The sequence below is a fragment of the Phascolarctos cinereus genome, unplaced genomic scaffold (assembly GCF_003287225.1).
Source record: "Phascolarctos cinereus isolate Bilbo 61053 unplaced genomic scaffold, phaCin_HiC Scaffold_3;HRSCAF=262, whole genome shotgun sequence".
NCBI lineage: Eukaryota > Metazoa > Chordata > Mammalia > Diprotodontia > Phascolarctidae > Phascolarctos > Phascolarctos cinereus.
This window is the reverse complement of record NW_027555736.1, coordinates 217554235-217568409: the sequence shown is the minus strand read 5'-3', so window position 1 is coordinate 217568409 and position 14175 is coordinate 217554235. Positions and strand designations below refer to the sequence as shown.

At 34.1% G+C, this 14175-nt stretch overlaps 1 pseudogene; it reads right to left on the bottom strand.

The window, feature by feature from the left end:
* The window catches only part of LOC110202203 (uncharacterized), a 118969-nt pseudogene that overhangs the window by 18642 nt on the left and 86152 nt on the right, over positions 1-14175 (bottom strand).

The following is a 14175-nucleotide window of genomic DNA, read 5'->3' as shown; positions in this document are numbered from 1 at the left end:
ATGTCTTTATCCATTCTCAGTGTCTCTTTCACCTCAACAATATAAGCATATGAGATTTTATGGAAGAGAGAAATATTGTGATAACTTTGTTTAATGAGCAAATGAGTGTTGACATTAAATGAGGTATCAATCAATAAGTTTACTCTTCAGGCTGTCTATATTATCTTTCATTCTCAATATATTAGCAGCCTGCCAACTTTTTTCTATTATGCATTTTTCCAGAACTGTTTTGATGAACACAAATGGTATTTGATAACAGGTAATAAGGACAGCCTTCAGATGTCCACCATTCATCTTTTCATTGCCCTTTGGATTATTCACAATTTTAGTTCTTCTGTGATTATGATGTTATAGGAATTATAGGCTTCTAGCATCAGCAGCAAAATGTTCTTGTTAAAGAGATAGGCTTTTGCCAGCATGAAGCAGTTTGGAAGCCAAACAAAGGTCAACCATAATCCAGTCTACTCCTCTTGCTGAATTCTGGGACCAGCTCAATATCTTTCTCTAATACTTGACAAGACATACATTATAGAGCAATTTGTCAGTCTGCCCTTCCTGCTTCATGTTAAAATTTGAGCACTATATATCTTCCATCCACTTTGTTTTTCAAGTGTGGATGGTTAGATCATTCTCTTTTGCATCACTGAGGATTTTCTTTATCTGTTTATTTATCCAACAAGTACCTACTATCTATAAAGCACCGGGATAGACTAGGCATACAAATACAAAGTCAAAACATTTCTGCTCTCAAGGGTCATATATTCCACTGGATTAAAACAAAATGTGCATGGATGAGTCAATATGAGATAAGTTAAAAATATTTGAAGAAAATTATAAAACTATTTAAAAGTTTCATTGTATTCTAGGGCTTAATGCTGTTATTGCAATATCTTAAATAATAGCTTCAGAAAATCTTGCCACAAGTAGACCAAGCCTTTATGTAGACTCTGAGTAAGATAGCTTAGGTAAATATATATTATCCAAGGGGCAGCTAGATGGCTCAGTGGATAGAGCAGTGGCCCTGGAGTTAGAAGGACCTAAGTTCAAATATGGCCTCAGACACTTGATACTTATTAGCTATGTGACCCTGGGCAAGTCACTTAACCCCATTGCCTAGCCCAAATATTTATATATAATTATATCTATATACATATCTCTATCTCTATCTCTATCTGTATTTGTATCTATATCTATATCTATATCTATATTCCCTCATATGCTTCCCTGAATAATAACTTGCTTAATATCAATACTCAATTGACCTTGGAAGAAAAAGTTATCTCTGTAGTCCTGTCTCACATGCAATCTTCTATGCTTCTGATGTATGTGAGAGGAACTTAGCTAATAGGAAGAATCCAGGGCTTCATTCTGCTTTACTGAGTCAGATGAGAACAATATTGAAATGTTATTGCACAAATATTGACTGATAGATCCTGCTCCAAAATTGTTCCAAAATAAAGCATTGAGCCAAATTTTCTATGGAGCAAAGGCATGTACTGGGACCATATACTCATTACAAAGCTGGAGTCCATCCAGATCTAATTTCTTGAGCAATGTCTCCTATTACTTTATAATTCCCCAACAGGTCTATTCCAGGCAAAAGTCAGGCTACCTCAATCAGAATATATGCTCATGTGGACATAATAAAATATTTAGAAGCAAAATAAATCTTGAATCTTTTCCCTGAAAACCATCTATGGAACTTAGCTGTGCACCTTTGGTCATATACCAATTCAGCTCAATTTGCATAGTGTTTTATATTTTGTGAAGTACCCCATTTTTTTTCCTGCATTTTGATGATTAAGTTTCCTATCTCCCCACCTTCTCTACGACAGTCTTTGCCGGCACGTACTGTCCTTGCTGCCATCAAGACACTAGCTAAGGAAAGGACTTAATAAGAAGTCATTTTCTCCTCTACTAGAAACTTTTTTAGGATTTCCTGGTTCAGGTATATTTGCATTTCGTGTTTTATTTTTAGCTATGACCATATGAAGATTTATGTTCTACTAAAAGCTTTTCAAGTAATATTATTATTATTATTATTATTATTATTATTATTATTATTATTTTGTTAGGAGAGAATTTGAAGGGAATCAAGACCTATGCTTTTGGAAATTGGAAGGGAAGGTTGTCTCTACCTTTGATAGCAACTGTAGTAAAAGGACATAATTCTAAAATACCTTCAACTCTTTCCTCAGTTTACTTGGGAAATATATTTAATAGTCAATCATAGGCCATAAAGAGTGAAAAATGTCCAGTTTATCATAACAATTTCCATATATAAAATGTGAAAGGATGGGATAATTTTGATTACATTAAATTGAAAAGTTTTATACAAACAAAGCCAATGCATCCAAGATTAGGAGGGAAGCAGAAAACTGAGAAGGATTTTTTTTATAACCAGTGTCTCTGATAAAGGCAACATTTCTTAAATATGTAGAGAACTGAGTCACATTTGTAAGAATACGTATGCCCAAATTTATAACTGGTCAAAGGATATGAACATGTAGTTTTCAGAGGAAGAAACTAAAGCCATCTATAGCCATATGAAAAAAAATGTTCTAAATCAGTATTGATTAGAGAATTGCAAATCAAAATGGCTCTGAGGTACCACATCACACCTATCAAATTGGCTTACATGACAAAACAGGATAATGATAAATGTGGGGGAAGATGTGGGAAAATTAGAACAACTGATGCATTGTTGGTATAGTTGTGAAATGATCCAAATATTTTGGAAAGCAATTTGGAATTATATCCAAATAGCTATAAAATTATGCATGCCCTGTGACCCAGCAACATCACTGTTAGGTCTGTATCCCAAAGAGATCATAAAAATGGAAAAAGGACCCACATGTACAAAAATATAGCAACTCTTTTTTGTGGTGGCAAAGAATTGGGAATTGAGGGGATGCCCATCAACTGGGGAATGGCTGAACAAGTTTTGGTAAATTAATGTAATGGATATATGGCACTATTGTGCTATAAGCAATGATGAGCAGGCAGGCTTCAGTAAAACCTGGAAAAACTTCCATGAACTGATGCAGAGTTGTACACAGTAATAGCCACATTGCGTGATGACTGACTTTGATAGACTTGGCTCTCCACAGCAATGCAAGAATCTAAGATGATTCCAAAAGACTCACAATAGAAATTGTTATCTACGGGGCAGCTAGGTGGCACAGTGGATAGAGCATCAGCCCTAAAGTCAGGAGGACCTGAGTTCAAATCCAGCCTCAGAACAAACCCTTGACCCTTACTGGCTGTATGACCCTGGGCAAGTCATTTAACCCCAATTGCTCAAAAGAAAATTGCTGTCTACATCTAGAGAAAGAACTATGGAGACTGAATGCAGATGGAAGCATACTATTTATTCTCCTTTTCCTTTCCTGTTTTGTTTTAATGCTTCATTCTCATGGTTCCTCCCATTAATTCTAATTGTTCCTTACATCATGACTAATGGGAAAATAAGCCTAATATGAATGTATAAGTAGACCTTGTATCAGATTGCACATCTTTTGAAGGTGGAAATACAGGGTGAAGAGGAATTTAAAACTCAAAATCTTATGGAAGTGAATGTTGAAAACAAAAACAAATTGTTTAATTATCAAGAGAAAAATGAAAAAGATAGTTCCTTCTCCTCTAAGCTTTTCCTTATCATTCCAGCCTTTGGAGTTCTTTTCTTCTTTTTATCTTAGGGAATTTACTTAATGTTCAACTGATTTGTCACTACCTTTTTGGCAAGTAAATTCAATCCAAAAGGAAACTTTTATTAACACCTACTAAGTTTCAGGTTCAAATATTAGTTCTTGTGAATGTTTATAGATGATAGGATGAGGCATTATATTTATTGTGTCTCTAGTTAGATTATACATTGTTTAAAGTCAGGACTGATTTTATGTTTATTTGAACCCCCCAGAATGACTTAAACAATGTCCTACACATGGTACAGGCTCAATACTATTTATTATTAGGTTGATTAGTTAATTTCACCTGATCTCAAGTAATGTTACCTTTCATCACAAAATTTAAGAAAAGAAAAAGTTCATTTCTATTTTTGGAAAGCAACCCTGAATTAATTTGTATGTATAAAAGGCATGAAGGGACACACACACACACACACACACACACACACACACTATTCTGAAAGCTGCAAGACGAACAATTCAGCAATAATATGTGGCTGCCAAACTGCCATCTCTACGAATTAATCTTTCATTTCATCTCTGAATTTACCATTGTACTTCAGCTGGGAATACAGTTGTTATTGAATTGAAATTCTTTTATGCTCATTCCTCATGCTACAACATAATAAACATTTTTATCACCAAAGTTTGCTCAGTGTATATATTATTAGAAGTCATGGAATTTGTCACACACTTCACTGCATGGAATCAATAAGTAAAAACATTCTTTCAAAATGCAGGGGACCTGATGGAGTTTTACAAAACACTAGTGAATAGATGCAGTGCTGTCACAAATGTACACACACAATATGACAGTCTCCAGGGCTTCAGAAATTAAAATGACTACATTACTAGTTTTATGTTCTATTCAAATGTTTCACTAAAAAAATTTCTCACTACATTAAAAGCTTTCAATTAGCCACTGATACTGATTGATTAGATTGACTGCCTGAGCAGAATGTACGTAGCTATGAACAGAAAGAAGTGAATGTTTTGAAGAGGAACTTGGTTAGTGTAATGTCCTAGGATGATTTTAATAATACTTAATGTTTGTGGAGTAATTTACAAGTCTTAACTGAAGCCACAACATCCCTGAGAAGTAGGTAAATAATATCTTTTTCTAACAGCTGGGGAACATGATAAATTATCCCGAGGCACTGATGGAATTAAAACTAAAATCTTTTCTCATAAAAAAGGAACTCTACTAACCTCTCAAACTATCCTCATATCTGTCTCCTTATCATTAAAGAATTTCTAAGTGTTCTCTAATTTCCACCTTCACTTCCTCAGACATCAAAATCAATCTGGAGGCATTTTTTTTTTGGTCTATTCTACACTACAGAAAAAACTCTTTCCAATGTCACTAAATCACAAAAGCTTTTTAAAATAAATTTGTCCTTGATCTCCTGCAAGAAAACTCAGAGTTCATATCTTGTTCAACTTGAATGTGAGCTGGAATCCCCTCTGTGACTTCCACAATAAGTAACCATGGTATTTCTACTTCCAATGACTTTCAGGGATGGTAATCCCATTCCTTACCTCCTGCGATAGTTGATTCAAATTCTGGACAGTTCTAATTATTAGTGTACTTTCTCCTCTTCTTCCCTACCTTATGTCAAGCACAAATTGGCACACTCTAGAACTTCATTTACTATTCATTATCCAGTTATCTGCAGGAAAGAATAAATCAGATCTCCCACCCATAAAACAATCCTTCAAATGCTTTAAGTTCAGTGATCATGCCTGAGCCTCTACACCAGCTTTTCTCTCTCTCTTCTATACTATGCATTCCCAATTCTATTAAACAAACCTGCTGCAATATGTTTTCCAGTCTCCTTACCATCCTGGCCATATCCTTTAGGATAATTGTCAATTTGTAATTTTATACTTTTTACTTTTTGTATGAGAGCTAGGTGGTACAGTTGACAGATTATTGTTCTTGAAGTCAGGAAGACAAGTTCAAATTCCACCTCACACACTTATTAGCTATGTCACCCTTGGCAAATAACTTAACCTCCCTCAGTCTTAGTTGTCTTATCTGCAAAATGGAGATTATAGCACAAGGCTATTGAAAGGATCATATATATCTTTGTGCATATATAGACACATACACACTATATGGATAGTTTGATAGATAGATACTGCTTTGTAATCCTAAATGTGCTATTTCAATGCCAGCTGTTATTAAATAGTTGTTTCTGTATTGTTTCCCCCATTAGACTGTGAACTCCTTGAGATCAGAAACTATTTTGTTTTCTTTGTAGCAGTAATAGTAGTAGTAGTAGCAGTAGTAATGCTTTCAATGTATAACTCAGGTTTTGCTACAGAACAAGTGCATGATAAGTATTTGTTGACTGACTTTCATAAACTGTGGTAACTAGAACTGAATAGAATGACCCAAATGCAATCTGTTCAGGTCTGATTACAGAAGAACTCAATTTTTCACTCTGAAAATTATGCCTCTGTCAAGGTGATTTAAGATTGTATTATGTCAGGAACCTGACCAGCAATATGAATACACTGTGGGGAAATGTATGTATGTGTGTATTATGTGTGTGTATACCCTAAACTGAACTTAAGTATTTGAGTATTAAGCACGGTATTAAGTATTATATACAGATAGGTATATGTACACAATTCCCCACTATACATGCATATACACATATGCATACATGCACACATATACACTATACATATATGCATATCTGTATATTATACATACATATCCATATATCATGGGTCATATATTATCATAATATCTATATTATATATACATAAATGTATATGCACATATGGCTAAAAGTTAAAAGAAAATTTGGAATACAAGGCAAAACACCTTAGAGCTCTCATTCAGCATATGTGCACCTAACATCCTCCAGATATCTGCTCCAGAGTGCGCATGTGAGCCCATATGATAAATACATTTTCATTGGTTTTTTTCCAAGTAAAAAAGAAAATAGAAATAGGGATCATAAAGAGATTTAAAAAAAAAAAGATGAAATGGACTTAAATGCTTAAGGACAGATTATAAAAAAATCATAAGGTCAAAAACTTGAATCAACATACCATGTAATGAATTACTTACCCTTTTATAAGAAAATCAACATATTTTGTTGGAAGGAGTAACAAAGTTGGAAATTGCAAGGATGAGGAGAGAGAAGGTAAGGGAGAAGGGGATAAGAACATGCATCCATATGCAATAAACAGATGAAAAATTTAAAAAAAGATCATAATATTTTAGTCTATCAACAGGAGGAATAATTACAGGAGAAAATTATAAAAGCAATATATAGATTCAGATGGGAAGGAGTAGAAAAGGTACTCATTACTTCATTATAGGAGGAAATAAGAACAAAGTGCCATTATAGGACATTCTCATAGAATAGAAGGTATATTCTGTAATAAGACACATAGTTCTTGTAATCCCTCTGGGGGGTGAGGAGAAGGGCAGAATTTGAACACTAGAAGACTATCTTCTCTGAGAAAGAATTTTAGCACCCTGGACACCCATGGAGAAGAGGATATTTAAAAACCTAACAGCATTCTTAATAATACTAGTAAGATAGACCCAGACATGTGATAACATGTGAGTGGAGAATGATACTGATAATGGCAAAAGATAGGAGCAAGGCTCCTCAAAAAAAATGTCTACTGTCCAACAGCACTACTTCAAGCCAATGTTGCCTCACTAATAAATTATTAAGAGAGTGGAGGGCTAAAGGGAGAAATCATTTATTTGGCACCTACTGTCTGACAGGCACTGTGCTAAATATTCTGCAATTATTATCCCGTTTTTGATCCTTACAACAACTCTGTGAAGTAGGGGCTATTATGTTCCACATCTTATAGTTGAAAAAAATTAAGGTAGAGTTGAGGTCAAGTAACTTGTTCAAGATGATATGTCTAGTATACATCTGAGGCTGGCACTGAATTCAGATCTTGTTAACCCCAGGCTCATCACTGGATCCACTGTGCCACATAAGCTGGCAGGATTCCCATAGAAGGAGATCCAGGAAGCTGCATATTACTCAGATCCTGAGAGGTCACTAGGAACACCTATGTGAAAATATCTTTGTTCAAATTATATATCTTTACCAAAATAAAGCTTAGCATTCCAAAGTAAAAGCTCCATCTTTATCTGTTTCATTAATTTGATATTCCAAAAAGAGTTCAGCCAAAATCATATATGAGAATTTGTTTCAAGTATATACAAGATCTGAATATAAAAAATCATGCCACAACTTAAATTAGAATAGAATAATAAGCCATACTATAGCCATGGCAAAGGAAAAGTTCATAACCAAATCAGGGATACAGGTGATGACAAAAAGTAAAATATAAAATTTTGGTTATATAAAATTGAAAATATTTTGCATGAACAAAATCAATACAACTAGGATGAGAGAGGAAGCTGAGGGGGAAAAATAAATCAAATACCTGTGAATTGTGTCCGATGCTCAAGCTATATATAGAACTAACACAGATATAAGAGCAGTTCCCCAGTGGATGAGTAAGTATATGAAAATATAACTCTTAAAAGAAAAATTTCAAACAGTTAAAAATACATAGGATTGTTTCCCCATAACTATTCAAGACAAATGTGAGGTTTCACTTTATACCCAGTCAATTATTTGACAAAAGTGAAAAAATGTAGGAATATTCAGTGTTGGAGGACTTTAGTAAAACTGGGATAATAATAGACTTCTACAAGAACTGTGAATTGGTGTAAGCATTCAAATGGTAATTTGTTTAGGTAGTTATTTAAACTTCTTATCCTTTTACCCAGAGAATCTATTGTTAGGCATATGCCTCAATCAGTTCAAAGATGGAAAGATAGGTCCTATGTATAGTAGTAGTATAATAGCAAAAGGCTAGAAACAAAGCATATATCTAATGAACTGGGAATGTCTAAATAAAACTCTGTAGATGAAAGTTATGAAATATCACTTCTGTTAGAGAAAAATAAATAGGAATAATTCCAATATACATGGGAAAACTATGAATTTATTCAGAATAGAATAAGCACAATCATTAATATATTTATATCACATATATACACAGATATATACAAGCATATTATATACATTATATATAATATGTGCATCACACACACATACACACACACACATTGATGACAACAATGTAAACAGAAAGAAAAAAACAAATGAAACAATACCTTGAAATTATATTGAACAAGCATGATACTGAAGAAGTGATGAAAAAATGCATCTTTGCTGAAGTGGGGGACCATAGGTGTAGAAAATTTGAATTGTTAGCCTTTCTGAATTAATCTTTTATTCTTCCTTTTACCTTTCATTTTTCTTTTCTTTTTTCTTTTTTTCTTTTTTTTGCTACAAGAAATTGATTTATATAGATATAGATATAGATATAGATATAGATATAGATATAGATATAGATATAGATAAAAGAGCAGTATGGGAAAACATTCAGAAACCAAAGTAATAAAAATATATCAATGAAATTATGTATGTGCATACATATATATATATATATATATATATGTGTGTGTGTGTGTGTGTGTGTGTGTGTATGTAATATCAACTAATGTATTTTGGCTATAAATGGAAGAGTTATAACAGGAGTGAAAACATCCAATTCTCTTTCTTTCTTTTCCCTTTTTTCTTTCTAGAAGGAAGAGAGTAGAGTCAGTCAACTAAAAGCCAATTATTTTGAGTTCTATAATTTATTATTTAAAGGATAATTTGTGTACATATATCAAAGGAGGTGGTGATTGTTCAGATCCAATCATTAAAAATATTTCATAACAAACAACTTTCTTTTTAAAGTTTTTTTTTTTAAATTTAAAACAGAGTTATTATATAGGATAAGGGGAATAATAGAGAGTTTATCTAGATTTTAACAAAACATTTGACAAAATCTATAGTGCTATTTTTCTGGAAATGATGGAATGAAAATCTTCAAGTTAGATAATGGTGCAATGAATTATATTCATAACTAGTTCAATGTTCAGACCAGGGTAGTCATTAATGGTTCAATAATGTCTGTTTGAAAGACAGCTCTATTGGACTGCAGAAAGGATCTGTGCTTTATCATGTGATGTTTCAAAATGTTTTATCAACTGGTAGTATATAGACACAGATGTCATGCTTCATAAATATATAGATGACATATAGCCAAGGTGGTGAATGCATTGTATAATAAAGCGAATGTTTTTGTTAAATATTTTGACAGGGTATGATATGTTTACTTGGGATGAAAATATCAGTTTCATAAGTAAAAGACAAGATAAGCATGGGTACAAAATATAAAAAAAAACCAAACAGGTCAGTTTGATGGAGAGCAAGCCCATTATGAGTCAAAAATATGATATGACAAGCATACAAAATAATGTGAAATTAATTCATTAGAGAATGTTTTTGAAAAAGAAACATAAAAACAATAACTATTAAATCTATTATCACAAAATAGAAAGTGTTTGCCTGTGTGGTTGTTGAGTTCACCTTACTGGAGACCTTTAAACAACCATTGACCTTGTCGATATATTTTAGAGGGACAGGGGAGATTTTCGCACCTCATTTGGACTCACTGGCCCCTAGAATCATTTCCAACTCTGATATCCATTAATGTTTTAATGTGATTTTAATTTAATAAATTCAATTTTATTGAACTCAATTCACTGATTGTGTGATCTGGAAGAGATCTTAGAGATCATCTAAAAATAGACTGCAATTTTACAGATGAACATATTGAGGGCTGAGATTAAATGACTTGCTTAATGTTAAATAGCTAGTTTGTAAAAGACCTGATATAAAAACTCAATTCTCCTGAAGCCCAGGTCCAGGGCTTCTACCACCACCCCATGGTATCTCATTTAAAAGATATTTCTTTAGCATGTGCTATATGAAATAGACTATTAGGTAATTGAAATATAAAGAGAAGAATGATGTCATTCCTTTTGTTAAGTGGCACATAAATATGACACATGCACATCAATAATTCAGTTACATCACATAATGTAATAAATGTATTATAGAGAGGTACAGACAAGATACTATGAGAAATTTGATAAAAGAAAAGTTAGCTTTTGGCTGGAGGAATCAGGGAAGGCTTCATGAAAGAGGTGATGTGAATTAGATTTTTAAAGAAGTGAGCAATTTCAATAGCCTATGATGGCACAATGAACAGAACTTGACATCCCATTAAACTGCAATCTCCTTAACAGTAGTGGCATTTTATTCTTTGTACTTAGAGTATCATTTATTTCCTAGCATGGTGTCTGGTAAGCAGTAGGCACTTAATAAATTCTTGTTGATTTATTGATACAATGCTAGACCAAAGTTGCTTAATAAATCTTTATTGATGGACTGTTTGACCGACAGTAGATGGGAATAGGAGACGCATGTCATTCTAGGCATGTGAGATATTTTGATCCATGACATAGCTCAAGAGAGATACCAGGGAGATACTAGTATGGGAATGGAGGAACACTTAGTAGTCCAGTTTGTCAAGAATGTAGACCATTTGAAGCAAATAGTATGACATAATTCTGAAAAATTAGGCTAAAGCCAGATTGCAGAGGTCCTTAAATATCAGGATCAGTAATTTGCATTTAATTTAGCTCAACAATTTAGGCCAATACTTGGTTTGATTATTTCACTAAAATGAACAGTTATTTAGCTTAAATTTACCATAGCAACCAATTATTTTGGCATTGTCCAGATCCCAAGTCCTGACAGACTAATCCCTTTAAGCAGCAAGAGAGCACATCATTTAAAGGAATCCACACACTATGCACTACGGCAAACTCCACACTGTCCCAAGCTCTCACACCAGCTGATTCCTTCTCATTTTGACCCCAGCTTGCTCTTGGCTCGTTAGGCCCTCTCAGGTCTTCTCCTGATTGCCCACTTAATTGTTCCAACCCAACTTTGTTGTTTCCGGCTGACTTGGCTTTTTCCTGCATGATTCTGAGTTTTTGGATACTGATGTTGTGCTTCAACTTCTGTTTTGTCTCCGTTCCCAGTTCTGACATTCCAGGTCTCTCCACTGAATTCCTGATACGCAGCTGACTTCCTACACCTACCAGTGAGATGTGACAATCATTGGATAGAGAGTCACCAATATTGTACATTTTTTGTTGAGTCTTTCATATATCAACTCTTTTTTAGAGATCACATGATATGAGGGGTGTGTCTTAAGCTCTTCAAGCCTTCCTCACATTTCCTTATGATGTTTCATACAACTAGAAATCAAACATGACTTGCTTTTATTTTAGACAACACATAATACTGAAGATGCTAGTTTCTTGGCAGGAATTAATGCTGATATAGTATATACAATATATTCAACAATGTAAGAAAAACAAAGAAACAATGTCATTAATCAAAAAAGATGGTTTTAAGTATACAGCTGTTTGGGATCATTAACTGAACTCTGCTGTTTACATAGATAGTTTGACATCACATATGGTTGCGTTCAGGTTTCAGGGCATACAAACTCAAGAAATTGGCTATTTTCTCTCCTTCACTGTAGAATGACATTGCAAACAAATCAGTTGAGTATATATCAATGGAGACTTATAAACCTGCTTAATTTGACCGATGGAAAATACATTGCAAGTAACATATAATTACTTTACAGATTTTTCACATTATTTTATGTATAAAATATCTATAATACAATGAGCTGAATCTTCCCTTGTTATAATTTTTTCTTGGTATCAATTAGACCTTTTCGATGTTGTTTTAACTCTTTCAGGTCACAAGGAAACAATTTATCAGTAATGTGTAACTTCAAAAGTTTAAATGAGCACTAAATCTGTAAGTAGTACAGTGGATAGACTGCCAAGCCCTGAGTCAGGAAGTTTCATCTTCATGAGTTCAAATCCAGCCCTGATTCTAGATCTGAGATCCTGGGCAAGTCTCATAACACTATTTGCCTCACTTTCCTCATATGTAAAATGAGTTGAAGGAGGAAATGACAAACCACTTCAATATCTTTGCCAAGAAAATCCTAAACAGGGTCCTGAAGAGTCAGACGTGACTAAAAACAACGAAAAATTCTATTGTGCTTTTCAGTTAACTAAGTTGTTAAGTTAATAGCAGCATGGATAAGTTACACTTCAACACTAATGACTTCCTGGGTATAGTTAAGATGTTGAAGTGGTTAACTCGTAGCAATCTGGTGGCTTGCAGGTTAGGGTATTTGCTGCCCAACTCTTTCTAGATTGCCAATGCATTTTCTATAATTTCAGACAAACAGTAGAGATTACAAAGGGTGACAATTTATAGGGTTTAACAGTATCTCAGGTATCCTGGGCTTAATTAATAAAATATAACAATTCTATGGACTTATGATTAAATCTATGAGGGCACTCCCTCCACTGGTATAAATTGCAACCTACATATGCCTCTTCATGCTTTGTATCTTGTATTAATTCCTCCATATATCTGCCACAGAAAGTACACACAAATGCAGGAGACCGTTTTGTATGTCTCAATATATCTGCTAGTGAACATGTGGTTGGTCCATTAGTTGCTTATTGGCCCTACTACCTGAGCAGTCCTCTTTTGTTTTGTCTCATCTATTTCTTAAGGTTTTCATTATATTGTTCTAAATTAACAATTCTCCATTTGTGATAGTTTTCTTTCTAGTCACACAACACTACATGTTTCTGCATTTGCCAGGGATGATTCTCCTCTTTATCCTAAAGAGTTTGGCACCAGGAACCAAGAATTTCCTAGAACTTCCAGGCCTCAAAGTTAAGACTCCAAAGGTAACAAGCCAGATTCTTCACTCTGTAAGCAAAAAAAAAAAAAAGTTAGCTACAGCTAACCTGTCTATTCATTCCCACCAAGGGCCACCTGCCTTGTTGGTCTTCTGAGGGAAACTGCTTTCCTAAAACAGTTTAAAAAAAAGCAACAAACCCTCTAGATTTTGAACTGAAAGAGCATAGCAGAACCTCATTGTCTTATAACAAATAGATAGGCAATGGCTTTAGCTTAAGTCAGAAGCTAGAAATAGAAAGAAACACCACATGTGTGTGCCTACTGGGGTTTCACTTGGCATTGTGTGGCAGATACCATGTGTCCAACAAAGCAGTATTCATTCATATGCATCCAGAAGAGATACACCACTGGCAGAAACTAAGTATGGCAGCATCTGGTAGAGTAATGCAAGCCAGAAACTATCTGGCAGAAAGTAAGTGTCCAGGAAAGCAGTGTTTGGAAGAGACCAAGAGTGACAAGTCAAGTAAGAGCAGGATGTTGACATCACCAGATGACATCAGTGGCCCTTCTTTGTCAGAACATGACTTGATCTTCCAAAACATGTTTACCATTTGCATACCTCTCCATGAATGTGCCTTGATCACATGCATTTGCTGCTTCCTATATGAATCTGCTATTTCCACTGATGGTATATGTATAGGGAGCCAGCTGCAGCCAGGAAGAGTTTTGGTTGTAAAATATATTAGTTTTATGATTTGGGCTGATGACTTAACTTATTA